Source organism: Cryptomeria japonica, chromosome 7 (genome assembly GCF_030272615.1).
Source record: "Cryptomeria japonica chromosome 7, Sugi_1.0, whole genome shotgun sequence".
Lineage (NCBI taxonomy): Eukaryota > Viridiplantae > Streptophyta > Pinopsida > Cupressales > Cupressaceae > Cryptomeria > Cryptomeria japonica.
Window position 1 is genome coordinate 569,252,318 of NC_081411.1, and position 13,711 is coordinate 569,266,028.

The window sequence follows — 13,711 nt, forward strand, 5'->3', positions numbered from 1 at the left end:
GTAAAAAAAAAATCAAATCAATAAATAATGTACTTCATATAAATAATCTTTTTTTTTTTGAAAAAAATGATTTTTTTACCAATACAAACCAATAAGAATGCATGAAAATGATATTTTTATAATCATACAAAATAAAAATTAAATTGAATTATAATTTTTTTGATAAATTTTTTTAATTCTGTACATTTATTGATCGAACTAATTAGATTTTTTTTAATGAATGCAACATTGAGAGAGCAAATAAAGATCAAAATTACAGCCTATGATCAATGGTCAAAATCCTAAGCCTGAAAATCGCCACTCCACAATCATCATTTGCTTAATTTTAAACAACCCCACTAAACTTCCACCTGTACGTTACCGACAACGGCAAAAACCTCAGACGTGTGACAGGCCGGGAAAAATTCCGAGGTGAGAGATCACGATATTCCGGTGGGGTTCTCCACATATTTAGATATTGGATCAAGATTTTTCCACCCTTGTATGAAGAAAAATATTTGACTTTTGGGATCTCTATATTTTGTTGAATTCAAAAATACATTTAGTATTTGAAAATGCATACTCCTTGTTCAATGAACGATGAAACTAAGAAATGCTAAAATACTAAATTATTATTAGTGTTCCAACTAGTTTTGTGATGATAAGTGAGATCAAATACAATTTTTATTTTTGTGTGATTAAATGACAATAGAGGAAGGATAAACTAGTGCATCAAACCTTTTTCACACCAAACTAAAAAAATCATCAAATAAAATATGCAAATGAGGATCTTGTTCAAACATTAGAGTTTGCTTAATTTTGTGAATTATGGTCAAGTCAATGGAAGTAGGTGCTTACATGGTTAAGAGAAACATGCATGAACTTGAACATTACCAAAGGGAAATATAATATTATTGCATGAGTATATAATATTATTGACTAAAAGTGGAGGAAGACTAGCTCTATATTAATATATATTTTTTTAATCAAATCCATTACCTACTTTTCCCCATCATGGTAGTTGAAAGATTGGACAAACATCCTAGTGGCCTCAAAGAAATATATGAATGATTGATGAAAATTAATATAATATGTTCATTCAATAAATCAATATAATATTATTGACTTAAAGTGGAGGAAGACTAGCTCTATGTTAATATTGATAGTTAGTTATATTTCTTATATCTCGTATAACTGTATTGTATTAGTAAGAAATATTATTAACCATTATAATTGTGTACAACACTCATGTAAGGTTTTGTAAAGGTGTTATGCTCAATGCGTTATTGATGAATGAATTGGATTTGTGTGTGCAATGATGCACCTATTCTTCAGTTGTTCTCATAGCTCAAATCTCATTGATTATTGTGCGATCATGTACTATCTTGACTTCATTCGTAGAATGTCACTTTTACATAGTTCTTGGTTTCAAATATATAACTGATTAAATAAAATTCATTTCACTAAGGTATGGTCACATGATTGCACATTATTTGCACAATTCATAAGTTTTGCATAAATTATGGATATCATAGAAAATACATGTTGCACAATATACCTATCACTATATGCTAATCACATAATCATGTAAACATGAAAGAATTTGGTGTAATATTCCTTTCAAACATACTACTTCATATAGAAGCACATAATCACAATATAATGTTATCCGAGAGCCAAGACTTTAAAAAAAAAATCGGAATTATGAGATGCACCACTTGGTGCAACAAGTCTTTAAAGGTCAATTTCAAAGTTCATTCGTTTTTGAATAATTTTCAACCATTCATTTATATATGCACAGAAGAATAAATTATATAGCATGATCATTGTGAAGGAACTTTGAGATTTTTGTATGATTGATGTATTCTTCGTCCTTGAAAGAGTGTGACATGGTAGGGTTAATGATGCCAACTAATCCAGGAAGATGCATAGAGTATGTATTTATATATTACAAATCACATGTCATGTTTTGCACAAATTGATAAGGTTTACAAAAGTGACACTTTTTTTGTATTCCCTTCATTTTTTTCATAGGTCAAAAATATGGTTGTAGTAGAATAAAGCATCCATGACTATCCACAAAAGAAGTAAAGGACTAGAATTTTACGAGATTTAACAAAGACCATCAAATTTGAACCAAATTTTTACGAATGCCAAAGAATTAGGATTAAAAAAATCACAAAGAACACACCACTTAGAGATTTTTTGTCAAATTTGAAGAATTTTGATAAAGGACAGGATGATATCTTGTATCCTTTTGAATAGAGGAACACATGGCCTATCAAAAGAACATATAATGGTGAAATGTAGAATGAGGAATAAGAAATAGTTAGAGAATATAAAATCTAAGTCCCTAGAATAATAAATAAATATAATATATAAAAACTTAAGTAAATATGTTTAAAAGCGATATTAGGTTTCAATATATCTATATATGTATCAAATATTTAAGAAATTGGTTAGAGGACATGACTTTATTTTATTTATCATAAATTGAGAAAAATGTTAACAATTGATCTCATAATTACAATCATAATAAGGAAGATAAACAATTGAGGAATTGGCCACATGCCTTAATATGATTGAGAACAAAATGAGCATTGCAACATAAACATACACTAAATGAACTTAGTTGTTACATTTTCTTATGGCGGGTTATGGTATCTTAAATGTCAAAATGGATAATTAGTAATTAAATACAAAAAAATCTTTAATGTAATCTTTAACAAGAGAAAGAACCTATGGGAGGGAGTTTATGTGTGCATACTTAAAAAAGGTTACCATGAAAATTCTCTCAAGTATTTCTTATAAAAAATTGATTAGAATCTCCTCATGTGCTCTGTATTAGGATATTAGCTTACTAATCACCAAAACTAAATGTAAGATAAATAAAAAATAGAAGCATAATATACAAAGGTTAAACATATTACATAATATATTATCAATGAAACATTTTTCAGGTAAAAGAATTGATGCAATATCATTGAGGGGTGTAAAAGAAACTGTAGTGCCCTGCCAAGAAACCCTAAAAGAATCGACTAAATACTGTCAAAAAGAGAGCAAATAATTTTTTTTTAAACATTAATGAATTTAAAGATGCATTAAGTTAAACATTACAATAACAATTGTACAAGCAAAAGACTTAACTTAAACTCCTAAAGGGTCTCCAATGAAGATTACTCAATAATCCAATGAACATTAAGGCTTGTTAACCCTATTAAGAATGAGATTATTTAAACCTACTCATGACATAATGATTACCACAAGAACATATGAATTAAATTCCATAAGAGATTAACCTACTGTGATGGAACATATACAACTGTCATTAGCTCCATTCATCATAATCCATATTACTACATCTAATTGATAACTTCATACATGCATTTAAGTTTAATATCATCTAATCTACATTATACATCTTAACCATAATGCCATTCATACATCCAAATAAAAAGAACTAGATGAACACATGCACCATACAACACCAAATTGATATCAAAGTTCACCCCTAATGGGCTACATCTTTGGGTCTGCTTCAATTGCAAAACCCTTCTAATAAATAATAGGTGAAAAATACATAAGGTTCACATCAATTACATCCTGCCATCAAGGTGTACATAAACAAATAATACATATGACCACATCAATACATCCTGCCATCAAGGCGTACATAAACAAATAATACATATGACCACATGGGGTCCAAGAAACACATGAATGATCCAAGAAGAAGAAAGAGGATCCATCTGAAACATGGAATGGAGTAAATACAAAAGAGCAATTGGAGCACCAGCGAAACTAAATCCTTGGAATCCATCAGAAGCATCTCATGATCTAACATGAATATCAAGCACTCACAAAAAGCATAAACAAACATATATGACTCCCACAATAGTTCTCTCAAGCAAAATCAACACAAACTGCACACTAACGAAACATAAGGGAAGAGTGTCATCACATAGCTTGGTATGGTTACCCTAGAAAGCCTCCATAGGTCCCAACCCTCATCCACTGGGTTACCTTGGAAACCTGTCCCAAACCTTTAGCCCCATCCAAGTCTCATGTGGACCCAACACATCCTTCCGTGAAGACAAGGTTGTTGGTTTGCCATTCCAAGCCTTCTCACTACATCCTGAGTCTGTACTAACACTCAAACCATGTGTGAGGCACAATTATCTTACTTAGTGTTTTCATCTACCAAACCCCCTAATAATTTATTAAGTTATCACTTATTTAGACACACTTTCGATGGGTTACCCTACTACCACTTTGGGCATGACCCCCACTTGAAAGCCACTCTCCCATATGGCACTTAACCACAAATTAGACGAACTCCCAAAACCAAGGTATACACAAGAAATAGTATATGGAGTTCAAAGAAATGGAAAACCACTTGGCCAAACAAGTCCTTGCCCACAGTTAACTAACTGATGATTCTGTGACTAGAGACATGACCATATACAATAACAACCTCATGAAACAGCTAAAACACATATCCAAGGACTTGCAATTTTTGAAAGCAAATGCGAATACAGGTAAATGAAATACACATCTTTGCTAGTCTAATATGACGTTGATTTTTTCATTTCGTTTAAAATACAATTTGGCCAAAGTTTCCCAATCCATCTAAATTTTTCAATTTACACCATAAAATAAATCATCATTCCTTTTTCTTTTTAAAAACTTTATATATATATTTGTTTTAATAAAAAGCAACTGCCCACCACGTGGTCTCCCACATGGGTCTCCCTTACCAATGGGAAGGGGGGGTGTTGTGGGGACCATGTCGTGGTCTCCACAACCACGACTGTGTGGAGACCATGACATGGCCTCCACAACCATGGCCTCTCCCCATGGCATGGGGGAAGCTACGACTTCCCAACCATGGGTCGAGGAGCCCGACTTGACCCAACCCCCCCAAATCAAAATATTATTTATTTATTTATAAACTTAAAAAAATTTCCCCCAAACCTACAAGGTCTCAGACTTCGAAATTTTTTGGAAATTTTATTTCTAGAGACTTTTATATAATTTTAAAAAAAAAAACTTATCATAAAGATTTTTTTTAAAACAAAACAAACTAGACTTAAAGTTCTAGAAAATAAAATCAGAACTAAATAAGATTTTACTAGCATGCTAAAAATATCAAAATTGACAAAATTTTGCCAGCATAACCCTTCACAGGGTAAATTTGGACAAATTTCATACCCCAGAAACATACAAGAGCAACTAATTTTCACCATTAAGCTCTAAATAGAAAGATTTGAATATGAAATTTACTGGTTTTCAAAACACAGGAAAAATTCATAAATCTAATTTGAAACCAATTTATTCACAAGAAAATAGATTTGGGGAAATTAACTAAATCTGATCTAAATTATACTAATCTCACATTTCAAAACTAAATGAATGATTCAACAAATTTTGACATCAGTTCTTTTCACACAGAGGTTTCTTCAATCAAATAATTTTTTAAAAACAAAACATAGATATTTAAAACTAGAATCCAACTTTAATAGGCAATCTAGGAAGAAATCTGAGAAGAGTCCCAACCTGCAATTTGGAAGATTTCTTCATACAAAGATGCCTCCAAAAAAATTTCCATCAAAAAACACAGCCCCCCAAATTTCATGAAAAACATAGGTTAAAAGGAAATTTTTGACCTAAAAATCTATTTTAGGTTGAAATTTATTTTAACCAATCAAATCATTTCCTAATAAAATTAATATTCAAAAAATGCTTTTCTCTTCCTCATTTAATTTTCTTCAAATAATTTAAAACTTAAGAAATTATATTTCAAAAGTCAATGAGGGCAAAGGATTTTATTATTTTACTTTTCCAATTCTATTTAACCTTTTTTACAAAAATGCATAGCTAATTTTCACAATTTCTATTTAAAAAAAACATACACTTATTTAATTCACCATTCTGTAAATAACATTTAATCAAACTTACTAGTAATTTGAATTAAGCAATTTGATTTATTGATTAATCACACATAGGGGTCGTATTTAATTTAATCCATTTTATTTATGAATGCATAATAAACACATTTAACTAATTAAACATTTTAAGATTTAATACTTAATTTCATAGATGCTAACACGCAACTCAAGAACACCAAATAAACTCATGACCTGCATACCAGACATAGGTAACTAATGGACGACCGATAATGCTCACTATTGAGCTTGGCAAGGGGTAAAATGTAGGGTCTTACGACCATCTCATCCACTTCCATCGGACCAATAAGGCACGCTTAGACCTGTGAAGCCAGGTGAACATAATACCTTGTACCTTCACAGTACTAATACTTGCAATCTCCTCCAACTATGAACCACATGTGCATATAAATACAACCACAATAGATACACCGATGAAGGATAATCATGATGTTCCCTGTCTCATCGAAATGAGTGAAGGAAAATCATCTCCTCTCACCCCATACACTCACAAACATAAAACATGCATACAACGCAACTCATGTATACAATAAATGTGTTAGTATAGGTTCATTAACACATAAATAAAATTAACATCTAATCATACATAAGAATTAATGCGTAATCAAAATTCACCGATACACACATCAAGCATAAAACCTGAATATAACATCACAACATGGTATACCAACCAACCAAGTAAGCCACTAAAAAGTCAACCAAGGTCAAATTGGGTTTAAAAGAGTCAGATCAGGGGAGGGGTACTACATCCTCCCCCCCTAGGGTTCGACTTACTCTTGGAAGTCGCAAGGCTAGGTTAGAAACACAGGGACATAATAAGTCATAGAACTCACATTATATAAGCCAAAATATTGATTATCTTATAGGAAGATGCTATCTACAAAAACAGTTTACTAACGCATTGAATTCAACATTCAAATCAACTTATCTTAACAAAATCATTTCAATCCTTTTCTAACTCAAATATGTTTTCAACAAATTTCTCTTGCACAATTCTTAATTACTAGAAAGTAATGCACTACACAAGCATGACAACGATCGCTTCATCTTTCACTATCTGGGTTACACATAACAATTATTTATTCAATTACTATGAATGATAATTTCATTAAGTATTCGCATAAGTCATACAATATCTATTGAAATTCTTATCCAAAGCGTATATCACATAGTACAAACATCATAACTTACTCTACCCAAACATGAAAAACACTCATTTCACATCAACACTCATCATAATAGTGATAATTTCACATCTGATATATCATCTTACACATATTTTCCTTCCTACATTACTAGGGCATCATAACAGACTCAAGGATAAGTACACAAATTTCGTCATTAAAAGGGTAGCATACTACTGTAAGGGTCCAAAATGTATAGACATTGAGAGCATAAAGGTTTATGGTAGAAAACTAAAGCAATGGTAACACTACCACATCAAATATTAAGGCATAATGCAATCTCATTCTAAGAGAGTGAATATAATTTACATTCGTCAAGCAATGAGTTTGCAAATCATTCGCAATTATCCAAGGCATCTTGCACAATTCACTAAATCTAGCTTACACTTATATCTAGTAAATATTTGATACAAATGATTACAATGAGTTTCATCATAGAAAGAATTTTAATTTTCTTAATTTAATATAACACTATTGATTACCTCGTAATGCCTAAATCCACTCTTCGCGGTGTTCTCCCTTAACACACTATCAGAGGTTCTAATGAACATGATAGATTAAACATTGATCACATAACTAGGGCTGGCTAATTCAAACATTTAGAATGACCACCTGACACCTCAAGCAATAGCAATTTAAAATAAATCACCAAGTCCGAGATGAAATAAAGAAAGAAGCCGACAATTTTAAAATTCAACAAAATAAAAAACATGACAAGTGTCATAATGAAAATAAAAAGAAATGAAAATTTAGTGGTCATTCCATAATAAGAAATTTCAAAATAAAATGCTAGCCCCCACAATCACATAACACTAATCAAAAGACAGTTAAAATACTGTCGCAATCAAAACACAAAGAAAGGTGACCATTTTTAGCCACACTATAGGGAGTAACCACCACACAATACCCAAGATTACATGCCCTAAGTGCATTAAAGAGTGAGAATTAGCCATTTAAGGCTGTTATACTAACTATATTTCTATATCTTTCACTAATTCCAATAAAAATTCATATTCACATTACTAACCATGCAAATTTTCTTTATGAAGCTTAAGACTTCCATCTTTCAACATGAAGCCAAAGCACAAAAATACAATTTCATATGCTTTATACACATTCTACACGCCATGCATGATTCTATCTCAATCAATACTTATTCTCTAACATGATATGTTAAGCGATAAAATCATACGACTAATCACAATATATATGCAAAAAAAAAAAAAAAACTTATTCCACCTACTTGTAAATGTACTTTTCATAATATCCTAATATGCAATGTAATACTTTGGATTCTTAATGCATAATTGATCAAACATTCCTTATTATTGCCCTATAATATTCACTAACAAGCAATTAAACACTTCTATTTAAATCAATGCATTATTTAGTAGCATTTCTTTGTATCTTTATAACTAGATAGAGAGAAGAGGGAGAGAGTTTGATAGTCAATCCATTTCATACATATGCACATACATCAACAAGATCAGACAAGCATGCTTAAATTTCTCTCTATATGCCTATCATCTTTACTGTACTATTTTCATTTCACTATTGTTTTAGAAGAATACCAATTGTCCTATCATGACATTTCCAAATATTATGGATGCTACTGAATGTCCTGATTTTCTAAAAAATGAAATCAAGACAGACAATCTTTTCTTTCATGCAAGACCTCTTGCGAAACACTCACTACTCCTACTTAATATGAAATACATCATTATCTGTAACCTTTTATTGAAAATCAAAGTACGAGAAGAAGGTGGAAGAGGAGATATCAACTAAATAATACATAATTATGCATGCACATCAAACATGGGTTTCATTTGCACCTTCTATTCATACTAAGTCAATTATATATATTCAAAAGCAAGTTCATTATTGCATTGTTCAAATAGGTCATCATTAGAGTCGGTATTATGAAACACATAATGAAATCTTTAATGATAACATATCAGTTCCCTCCTAGCCACTATAACATGTTCCCTTTTACATATCTTATTACAAATAAGTATGTTTCATATATCAATTGTAAGTACACTATCGCATAGTGTCTAAGATAGAAATTCATTATGTTACTCCTACAATGAACATGGTGAATTCCTTTATGAAAAACATACAATTTCCTCCCAATATCAATCATGATATTTATAACCCATAGCCCTCTTATTATCAAAATGCACAATAGAATCATTAGGCTCACACAAAGGTTCTTGAAGTCGCAAACATTCACTCGCAATCAGTAAACATACATAAGCGATAAATACACATATAGCAAATATTTTAATTTCTATAGAGAAGAGGAGGAAGGATGATAAACATTCAATTTACTACATCATATGCACTCAACGTCTACCATACAAGTTCTTAAATATCAAACACTAAGCCATATCATGATCATAATACAATCACATTTCATACTACTAGATTCAAGACAAGCACTATCCAACCCAATGGGCTAGGCTAGGGAATACAACAACCAATTAGGGAGGTACATAGGATTCTCTCATTATAAGAGTAATCATAAACTAAGATATCTAATAAGAAATCAGAGCACATATAATCACTCAAAAAACACCAACATCAAGAAGGTGAAAGCAAGGTGTGAACACACATGTTACACACAATTAGGGTTTTTAGAAAGAGTAAGAAAAAGCAACCAAGCATGAGTCCTAAAGATCTTCAAGATCCCATGCCTCAATCACACGCATACAACATGAGGACAAGCATACAATGTAAAGACCATACACCTCACACCAACTAAGGGCACATGCTAAACCAGAGATCCCAATGTTTGCAACCTTTGGCTCTAATACCAAATGTAATGCCCCACCAAGAAACCCTAAAAGAATCAACTAAATACTATCGAAAAGACAACAAATATTTTTTTTAAAACATTAATGAACTTAAAGATGCATTAAGTTAAATATTGGAATAACGATTGCACAAGCGGAAGACATAACTTAAACTACTAAAGGGTTTCCAATGATGATTACTCGATAATCCAATGAACATTAAGGCTTGTTAACCTAATTAACAATGAGATTATTTAAACCTACTGATGACAGAATGATTACCAAAAGAACATAGGAATTAAATTCAATAAGAGATTAACCTAGCTAGATGGAATCTATACTACTGTCATTAGCTCCATTCATCATAATCCATATTATTGCATCTAATTGATAACTTCATACATGCATTTAAGTTTAATATCATCTAATCTACATTATACATCTTAACCATAATGCCATTCATACATCCAAATAAAAAGAACCAGATGAACACATGCACCATACAACAACAAATTGATATTGAAGTTCACCCCTAATGGGCTACATCAATTACATCCTACCATCAAGGCGTATAGAAACAAATAATACATATGACCACATCAATGCATCTCGCCATCAAGGCATACAGAAACAAATAATACATATGACCACATGGGGTCCAAGAGAAACATGAATGATCCAAGAAGAAGAAAGAGGATCCATCTAAAATATGGAATGGAGTAAATACAAATGAGCAACTGGAGCACCAATGAAACTAAATCCTCGCAATCCATCATAATCATCTCATGATCTAACATGAATATCAAGTACTCACAAAAAGCACAAACAAACAGATATGACTCCCACACTAGTGCTCTCAAGCAAAATCAACACAAATTGCACACTAGTGAACATAAGGGAAGAGTGTCATCACATAGCTTGGTATGGCTACCATGGAAAGCCTCCATAGGTCCCGAACCCCATCCACTAGGTTACCTTGGAAACCTCTCCCGAACCTCCAGCCCCATCCAAATCTCTTGTAGACCCAACACATCCTTTTGTGAAGACAAGGTTGTTGGTTTGTCATTCGAGGCCTTCTCACTGCATCCTGAGTATATACTAGCACTCAACCTATGTGTGAGGCACAATTATCTTACTTAGTTGTTTTTATCTACCAAACCCCCTAATAATTTATTAAATTATCACTTATTTAGACACACATTTGATGGGTTACCCTGCTACCACTTTGGGCGTGACCCCCACTCGAAAGCCACTCTCCCATATGACACTTAACCACAATTCAAACGAACTCCCAAAACCAAGGTATACACAAGAAATAGTGTACGAAGTTCAAACAATCTAATCTTTTTCCAAATCAACTATATTTCCTCCATGCATCTATGGGAAAAATAAATAAAAAACTAAATATTAATATTAATTAAAAATTAATATTTAAAAACTTTTTTTTTAAAACATAAAAAAAAAATTAAAAACTTTATATTATTTTTTTTTTGTTTTAATAAAAAGCAACTGCCCACCGCATGGCCTCCCACATGGGTCTCCCTTACCAATGGGAAGGGGGCCTATTGTGGGGACCATGTCATGGTCTCCACAACCACGATTGTGTGTAGACTACGACATGGCCTCCACAACCATGGCCTCTCCCCATGGCCTGGCGAAGCTATGGCTCCCCAGCCATGGGTTGAGGAGCCTGGTTCGACCCAAAACCCCCCCACCAATTTTTTTTTCTTTAAACTTAAAAATATTTCCCCCAAACCTGCAAATTCTCAGACTTCGAAATTTCTGGGAAATTTTATTTCTAGAGCCTTTTATATAATTTTTTAAAAAAAAACTTATCATAAAGATTTTTTTAAAAATAAAACAAACTAGACTTAAAGTTCTGGAAAATAAAATCAAAACTAAATAATCTTTTACCAACATGCCAAAAATACCAAAATTGGCAAAATTTTGCCAGCATAACCCTTCACAGGGTAAATTTGGACGAATTTCATACCCCAGAAACATACAAGAGCAGCTAATTTTCACCATTAAGCTCTAAATAGAAAGATTTGAATATGAAATTTATTGGTTTTTAAAACACAGGAAAAATTCATAAATCTAATTTGAAACCAATTTATTCACAAACAAGAAAATAGATTTGGGGAAATTAGCTAAATATGATCTAAATCATACTAATCTCACATTTCAAAACTAAATGAATGATTCAACAAATTTTGACATCAATTCTTTTCACACAAAGGTTTCTTCAATCAAATAATTTTTTTTAAAACAAAACATAGATATTTAAAACTAGAATCCAATCTTAATAGCAATCCAAGAAGAAATCTGAGAAGAGTCCCAACCTGCAATCTTGGAAGATTTCTTCATACAAAGATGCCTCCAAAAAAATTTCCATCCAAAAACACAACCCCCAAAATTTCATGAAAAACATAGGTTAAAAGGAAATTTTTGACCTAAAAATCTATTTTAAGTTGAAATTTTTTTTAACCAATCAAATCATTTCCTGATAAAGTTAATATTCAAAAAATGCTTTTCTCTTCCTCATTTTATTTTCTTCAAATAATTTAAGACTTAAAAATTCCATTTCAAAAGTCAATGAGGGTAAATGATTTTATTATTTTACTTTTCCAAGTTTGTTTAACCTTTTTTTACAAAAATGCATATACATAGCTAATTTTCACAATTTCTATTTAAAAAAAACATACACTTATTTAATTCACCATTCTGAAAATAACATTTAATCAGACTTGCTAGTAATATGAATTAAGCAATTTGATTTATTGATTAATCACACATAGGGGTCCTATTTAATTTAATCCCTTTTATTTACGAATGCATAATAAACACATTTAACTAATTAAACACTTTAAGATTCAATAGTTAATTTCACAGACACTAACACGCAACTCAAGAACACCAGATAAACTCATGACCCACATACCAGACATAGGTAATTGATGGATGACTAACAATGCTCACTATTGAGCTTGGCAAGGGGTAAAATGTAGGGTCTTATGACCATCTCATCCACTTCCATCGGACCAATAAGGCATTCTCAGACCTGTGAAGCCAGGTGGAGACGATACCATGTACCTTCACGGTACTAGTACCTACAATCTCCTGCAACAACAAACCCCATGTGCATATAAATACAACCACAATAGACATACCGGTGAAGGAGAATCATGATGTTCCCCGTCTCACCGAAATGAGTGAAGGAAAATCATCTTCTCTCACCCCATACACTCACAAACAAAAAACATGCATACAACACAACTCACGTATACAATAAATGTGTTAGTTCAGGGTCAGTAACACATAAATCAAATTAACATCCAATCATACATGAGAAATAATGTGTAATCAACATTCACTGATACACACATCAAGCATAAAACCTGAATATAACATCACAACATGGTATACCAACCAAGCAAGTAAGCCACTAAAAAGTCAACCAAGGTCAAACTGGGTTTAAAAGAGTTAGATCAGGGGAGAGGTACTACAAAAACTTTACATCACCCCCAAAAAATTATTTGAATTGATTAAGTTTGGTGAATAAATCTATTTTCAATAATGGCTAAATGTAGGCCATTGTATGTCTTAAGGGGAAATAGGGGGATAAAACAATTTAATATTTATGGCCTATGTCATATGGTAATCTTAATTTTCATGAAGGGACACATTTTAGAATTAATTATAAGGGAAAGATGAAGAAATTATCCATATTGGCATCCACTTGGGGAAGGTGAAGAATCAAGCTTACACATGTATTAGGTGGTTACAA